The sequence below is a fragment of the Lactuca serriola genome, chromosome 1 (assembly GCF_051521515.1).
Source record: "Lactuca serriola cultivar US96UC23 chromosome 1, Lser_US96UC23_V15, whole genome shotgun sequence".
Lineage (NCBI taxonomy): Eukaryota > Viridiplantae > Streptophyta > Magnoliopsida > Asterales > Asteraceae > Lactuca > Lactuca serriola.
The window spans coordinates 15158396-15166198 of record NC_136408.1 but is presented as its reverse complement, the minus strand read 5'-3'; the positions used below and the strand labels follow the sequence as shown (position 1 = coordinate 15166198).

Sequence of the window (7803 nt, the reverse complement as noted above, 5' to 3'; positions counted from 1 at the left end):
GATTATATATTAGGGATAATGACTTAGGAGGGTAATAAGGTTTACGGTTTGTCCGTATTAGGTTACTAAGGTTTTTTTTGTGTATTAGACCAATATGGTTGTTATTACCGTTTAGAAATAGTCATTTTTACCAGTTAAAACCGGTAAAAGTACTATTTGTAAACGGTAATAACAACCATATTGGTCTAATACACACAAAAAAACCTTAGTGACCTAATACGGACAAACTGGAAAATTAATTACCCTCCTAAGTCATTAACCCTAACTATTTAGAAAACATGCTTACTAATCAATGTGACTAACTTGTTTGACTGAAAATAGTTGTTTCCATTTAAACTTATCTCACAACCTTTCCAAAACTTCTAAGTCCAAAAATTCATATGATTGATGGTCTTCATTACACAAATATGCAACATTTTATCAATAACTTCTTTTTTGTCATTTAAACGTTTACATGAACATATCCATATGTACAAACAATCTCACTTTGATACCTCCCATCAATGTCTACATTTGATAACGAATGGAAATGTAAAACCAACAGGGACTTGCAGAGGATGCATATTATCAATTATTTTATAATAAACAAAACCACAACATGAACTAAGAAACTGAAGTTGCAAAATGAATAAAAAATCAGCACATAAACAAACACATACAGACTATATACAACACATAAATGGAAGTTTATAAAGCATGAAACTTAATGACAGGAAAAGTAAAAAACTTAAAGAGACTTTATAGAAAGAAAGATCACCCTTACTTGCCACAAATGGTTGAAAACATCAACAAGAAGATCAATCTGACCATGGAATCCACATGTTGTCTGATCATGACTTCAGTAGATGAACTACTAAAACGTAAGAATTGCAATTGAACTCTATTAGCATTTGAAAAGGGGATTAGGGTTCCAGAGAAGACGAAGAAGGGTTTAATTCCTTACGCAGGGGCCATGCTAATCTTCTCTGTATCGTTCCAATTTTATCGGATGTCCCCATATAGAGGAGTAGCATGTTATATAGGACGACGCGAGATCTAAATGAACTAGTTTACTATTCATGGTCATATATTCTCAATGTCTTTAAAATTAGGGTTAATGACTTAGGATGGTAATTAGGTTTCCAGTTTGTCCGTATTAGGTCACTAAGGTTTTTTTGTGCGTATTGGTCTAATACGCACAAAAAAAAATTTAGTGACCTAATACGGACAAACTGAAAACCTAATTACCCTCCTAAGTCATTATCCCTTTCTATATATCTAATCATATTTAGCAATCTGTAGGTAATTTGAATGGTAAAGATTATTTTTTTTATAATGGAGAACTTTTGATTATTTAAAAATAAGGATAAAATGCAAATTTCCCATTACTGTTTTGTGTTTAGATGTATGGTTACAGCCACCAATCTACCACAAGAGGAAAAAATTTCAGTTTACAACTTTACCCATATTGAAAGTGACCAATGTTTCTAATTTTTACTTGATATTACACATTAATTTTTTTGTTGTGTATTTAATTTGTTGCCACAATTTGGTAGACATAAGTCTTACACAAGATGTAATTAACGTCAAATTTTCCTAACCAACTAAACGAATAGACCTTGCTGTTAGAGCCACTCGACAATGAGGTTCTTCACAATAATTTGTAATTTTTTCTTTTAGACATAGTGACATTTTTTTATATATGTTTCAGTTCAACCGAGTACTTTGCTGAGTGAAAAATATTGGAAGAAAGTTTACAGAAAAATAATATGTTGAAAAGAAAAAAACGATATCATGCAGATGATGGTTTCAATATTGTGTCACTAACTCACTATGGTGGCTTCGTTTCACATATGGTCATCTCAAATAGTGTTGTCACTATTTCTAATAGTGTTGTCACTACTTCTGGATGTTAGCCACTGATGCATTTTCCTTATTATTGTGTAATATTAAACATGTTTGCATTTTCTTGCTTTTGTACCTTGTATTCTTTCCAGTTTAGTTGGAGTTTTTTTTTTTACATATTCTTAAATTTTTGTTGTCGTTTGAAAATTCTAGATGATTGTTACAATGTTATTATGTTTATGTCATAGAATTACTCTTCTAATGAAAAGCCCTTGGAAATTTATGTGATATTGAAATTGAGATTAATTATAATATAAAACCCAAATTAATGAAATTGAGATTAATTATAATATAAAACCCAAATTAATGATGTGATCAAAGCTTTGTCCAGTCAATTTATGTATGTCGGGAATTTCATAAAACTTTTCGTAGTTTTTTTTTTTTTTTTTTTTTTGAACCGGCAAAATAGTGGGTAACCTGACCCGATAGATCAGGAATGTCTGGCGGGCACCAAGAGGGGCGCCACTCACCATCAAAGGGAACGTTCATCGAACCCACGGCAATCCAGGAAAAATCCCTCAAATGTGCTCAGCCAAGAGTAAAACTCTTGAACTCACCCCACTGAGGCCTATAACCCAGGATGCATCACAACCAGCTAGGTTGATGATCACTTGCATAAATTTTTTCGTAGGTATGTAGCATTGACATGTAGGGTCATGTTTTTACTAACTAAACTTAGCAAAAAAAAAATCTAAAACTACTAGCATTTATATATGACATGTAAATAGAAAATATTTTGAAACTATAATATTGAAAATTACCTTGAAAAACTACCAAAATGATAGAAACTATATCGAATACTAAGATGATCTATGGTTAGTTTTGTGATGATTTATGGCCTTCTTACAAACGTTTTCAAACACAGCTAAACTTATTATAAAATTTAAGAGTGATTTTGTAATCCAAATTAACTATGGTTATATATTTACGATACCATTTAGTCAATTTTTTAACATTCGAATGAATAAACTAAAAGTCACCACCAAATGCTAGAAAAAACCAGCACAAAACATCAAGTTAATGAGTTTTTTAGCGCGTCGGTCCAAGTTACCGTTAACACATGATCAACCTATTTAATTTTCTATTTCATTGCACAACGTTATCATATTACTTTAAATAATTAAGTTTAACATATCAAACTTTATATAAAAATAAATGTTTGCAAATCTACGATTAAAGCTTAGTATTGTTATAGTCTATGTGTTATATTACTTTGTTAGTCCGTGGATTCCACAGGTTATAACCTAGTATATATATATATATATATATATATATATATATATATATATATATATATATATATATATCTTGAATTTTAAAAGGTATAATATACAAAACTTTTTATAGAAATCAATTATGTATAAATAAATCATTAATAATTGCTAAAAGTTTGAAAACTTGAATTAAGAAAAGTTATTAAGAAATTTAATTTGGAGTAAAATGACAATTTTGAAATATTAAGTTCATGTATATAAAAGCAAATAAATATTTCTCCTTAAGAAAACTTTTCGCGAAAAGAGTTACCTACCACCGCTTTGCATGGGTATATATATATATATATATATATACTTTTTTTAAACTTTTTTTGCATTTTTTCCATAATGGACCAAAGAACCCTCATACTTGTCAAGCTAAATCTGGATACACAGTTACCATTTTACAGAAAGCTTGAGTGCCATTTGATTATAAAAACTATGTGCTTATCAACTTACAGGGGATAATGAATCAGAAGCAAAATCTTATACCAAGTTAGATGGTTGTTGGTTCTACTCCTCTGGATTTGTTTCCTACTCCTAATCATCACACAAAGTAAGTATCTCCATAAAAACAATTTCCTTATTATATTCATTCATATTCTCATTTCAGAATTTTCAGACCTGGGTCAACTATTAACCTGAGGAGAAAGTACTAACAAATTTATTACATCTTAGAATAACCTTAAAAAAACAAACATAACAATACCCAGATTTAAATAAAATTAAAAAAAAAAAAAAAAAAAAAAAACATTTAGGGTTGTCTTGACGTAAAATAACCGAACTCACTTGGTTTCTATAGCCATAAACAAATTGAACTCACGAACCAATTCAGACCACATAAGCTAAAAATTATCAAAAACCTTAAAACTCAAAAGGAAATGTAGAAAATAGGCTTACACGTTGGATTGTTGAAACCTTCATTAAACCTGCAACCAAATCAAACAAAGACAAAAATCAGTGAAAATGCAATAATCAATTACCACCAAGACCTATACACAAAGGCACACACACACAAACATAATTAGAGGATAACAATGCCACCCATTTATTTTCTGATTTTGGTCTATTTACATGTCATAACTAGATAGGAACCCCCGCTTTGCGGGGGTTGGATTCGATACTTATGTTAAATAAAACCAACAGAAGACAGTTGTCGGTTTTGTGTGAAATATAGTACATTGCCTAAATTGTAGACATAGTAAAGTATATTGCTACTCACTTCAATTCGTCCATTTACAAATGCATAATAGTTTTGAATATGTTGTAATATGTGATTAAAAAATGAATGTACATCGTAGCTATGGAAATTGTATTGTAGTTGATATCTTTCTATAAGTTGATAACTAACATTCAGAAACGATCAATCTAATAATAACAAAAGTAATAAGAATCGAACCAATAACATGATTATGATCTCATGCAACTCACATGTTTTACAGGATTACAACCACGATCTGGTAATCACAAATAAACAATAAATATTGATTCATAACAAATCTGTTTGAAAGAGAACTTGAAAAAAAAAAAGAAAAAAAAAAAGTAACCTCAACAATGTTTAAACAAATGGCTTTGAAGAGGTGCAAAATAAAACAAAAAACAATAACATGTTGGTAAGAAGTTGTTTCAATACTCTACTGTTAAAGAGTTTAAATGTCAGTATCAACTGATTTTAAATAAAATTGCATAAGTTTGAGAAATCTTAACGTCTTCATTTGGTTGGAAAAAATCTCTCCAAATTCTCATTGTTGTTTTGAATTAGTTAAACGATAATAATATGCATAATTTTTTCCGTGACTTTGTTAAATATTTAAGATAAGACCAAATGACCATTTTACTCTTACATTCTAAAGAACAAAATTTGACAATATTCTTTAACGTGAGAGGATTGAGAGGAAAAAAGAAGAAGGGCAAATAGGTAATTAGTGTCTTAACCAATTATTTCATTCTGTCCAGGTTAAGTGAAAAAGAAACAGCCATGTAAGAGAAAACCAAAACTGTTGAAAATAAAAAATAACTATAAAAACAGTATGCAGGGGCATTTTGGCCCAAAACTGTTAAAATCAAATTTTTTAACTATAAAAATAGTATGGAGGGGCAGTTTGGTCCAAAACTATTAAAATCAAATTTTCTTCACGATTATTTCCTACTGCTTACATGAGACCAGATTTGGAGGTTGAGCAAAAAGAACCATATCAGCAAGTACCTACCTGTACATGGAACCATTTTACTATAAATAGAGTATTTCTTTCCAATCGTATTCAAACAGGGAAGCGGGTATTATTATAAGGGAAAAAAGACTTACTCTTGGGGTTTGATGAACTCTCATAGGCCAAGAAGGGAATATGTCAAAAGTAGCCGATGGCCTTGGTACTGTTGTGTATAAAACTGCAACAAAATTACATAATTAAAAAAAATCTTTTACAATAAATCACATTCAAGAAATTAAAAACAAAACATAATCAAACATTAAAAAAGATTGAAGTGGGTAGAAAATGGATAGCTAATCCGTATCTTTTGACACTTTCAAACCCTCTTTTTCTAATTAGACATACTAATAAATGTATGTTCTTGAGGGTGTGGTTTTCAAGTAACAGATAAAAGTGAACACAAACTCAAAACTCAAAAACATACAGGACAGTGAAGCAGGTCCATCCCATGACTCCATTAAAGTTGATGACCAGGGAAATCAAAACTACTATTGTTATCTTTTATAAGAAGACTTCAAGTATCCCAAAGCTGTGACTCTTCTGGAAATTTTTTTATTATATTGTTTCAAACGGTTCCTCTAGCCTACCCTCCTGATTACTAATTATTACTGTTTTCTTAAATCTCTTATTTGTTGTTGCTGCTATTTGGTTCATGTTGGTTGCCAGTTGCACCCTGATTTTATGCTTGATCACTTTGTCATACATAAAGAAAAGAAAGATGCCCAACGTATACAGGGGAAAAAATCCATTCATTGATTGGGATAAAAAAACATACAAAAGAAAAGCTCATCCATGTTATTTAATTCTCTAAATAAAAAACAGTGAATTACTATGAGTGTGCTTCAAATGAGTTGGACCCATTGGTGGCTTATTTAGAGAATTGTATTCAGATACTGTAATATTATTTGATGTTGAGCGTTCGAACAATGATGCATATATATATATCAACACTGCAACAGTAGTTATATTTTTAACCCTATAAACACTAAAATGTCAACAAAATAAATTATCATTTCCAACAATCAATATAATGAGATGATGCTACAGCAAATACGAACCTCCTTTGAAGTCATTCAATCTGGCTAATGCAGAAAACGGATCGTCGTCGGTATCAGGAAGTGATGACTATATTCCTTTTTCTCTATTTCTTCACATCACCATGGCACCTCCGACCCACCACGACCGTCGATGAACACCAACAGCAATCCCTTAAAATGTTATGAAATTGAGGCTGACCCGCCACCGACTGAATCGCCACAGTAGCATATCGCCTGGAGAATCCAAATAAGAAAGAAGAGGTGGGGAAAGGAAGCGGATGGCAGAAGGAAAGGAAAAGAAAGAAAATAAAATAAAAGGAGTCGAGACGAAACCTGAAAGTATTCCACTGGACCAAAAAAAAAACCCTAAATCTTCTCATTTTCTGCAATCGATTGTAATAATCACATCAACATGGCACCTCCGACTCACCACCACCGTCGATGAATAACTCACTGACCGAACCGCCACAGTAGCATATGGCCTGGAGAATCCAAATAAGAAAGAAGAGTATCAACACAATTAGATCACCCTGAAGACCAATCGGGAAATCGAAGCAGATCTTTACCATTTGCGTTCATAAGAGGTCGGAGTGGATATTAGCGAAAGCAGCGATGGTGGAGAAAATGAGTGACCGCCCGGATTTTAGGTGAGAGAGACAGGAGAAGAGCACGGGAACATAGTCGGTAAGAGGCGGTGGAGGTGTCGAATAGAAGTACACAAATACGAACGTGATTGGGCAAAGAAATTGTGAAGCAAAATCAAAATAACAACCACGCTTCACCATGGAAGCAACTCTATGACGCTGCCCTAGAAATACATGAAAAACCGGACATCAACCCTAAGCGAATAGATAGGTGGTCGTAGATCATTTGATGAGGATGTGGTGGAGCTGGTGTTGGCGTGTCGGAAACGCTGGAGACGACAGTGGCGGTCAAACAAAACCCTAATCAGCCGTAGGATGACCTATACGTGTGATGAATCGTCTCGATTTTGCTTGACGGTGGCAGCGACGTGATCGAAGGCGATGAAATTTGACACCACCATGTTCAACAGAAGGGGAGAGGGGAGGTAGGTGAGAGAATAAATTCTTCATAAGATGAATTGGGTGGAGATAAGAGATAAGAGGAAGGAAGTCGGTGAGTCGGTGATGATCTCTGGACGAAGCGGTGACCGTGGTTAAGGAATTAAACCCATTCTGGTTAGACACTGTTTCTAAGAAGTGCTCCCTTTAATATATATATATATATATATATATATATATATATATATATATATATATATATATATATATATATATATATATATATATATAAATAAGAATAAAAATTAGGAGGTTGCCTCTTCAAGAAATGACGTCATACCCACTCCCTCTTCTTTTATGAAAGTACAACAATATCAACATAATATACAAGTAAACA

At 32.3% G+C, this 7803-nt stretch overlaps 1 long non-coding RNA gene and 1 pseudogene across 1 annotated transcript; both read right to left on the bottom strand.

Moving 5' to 3' along the window:
* Window positions 1–936: 936 nt before the first annotated feature.
* LOC145080628 (U6 spliceosomal RNA) lies at window positions 937–1007 on the bottom strand (annotated as a pseudogene).
* A 2691-nt stretch (window positions 1008–3698) lies between these two features.
* Window positions 3699–7596, bottom strand: LOC145055265 (uncharacterized). Its single transcript, XR_013685129.1, has 6 exons — window positions 6951–7596; window positions 6718–6866; window positions 6406–6618; window positions 5443–5525; window positions 5295–5347; window positions 3699–4066 (listed from the first exon to the last, which is right to left on the bottom strand). It is a non-coding gene; the product is annotated as an uncharacterized LOC145055265 (long non-coding RNA).
* Between the last annotated feature and the right edge of the window lie 207 nt (window positions 7597–7803).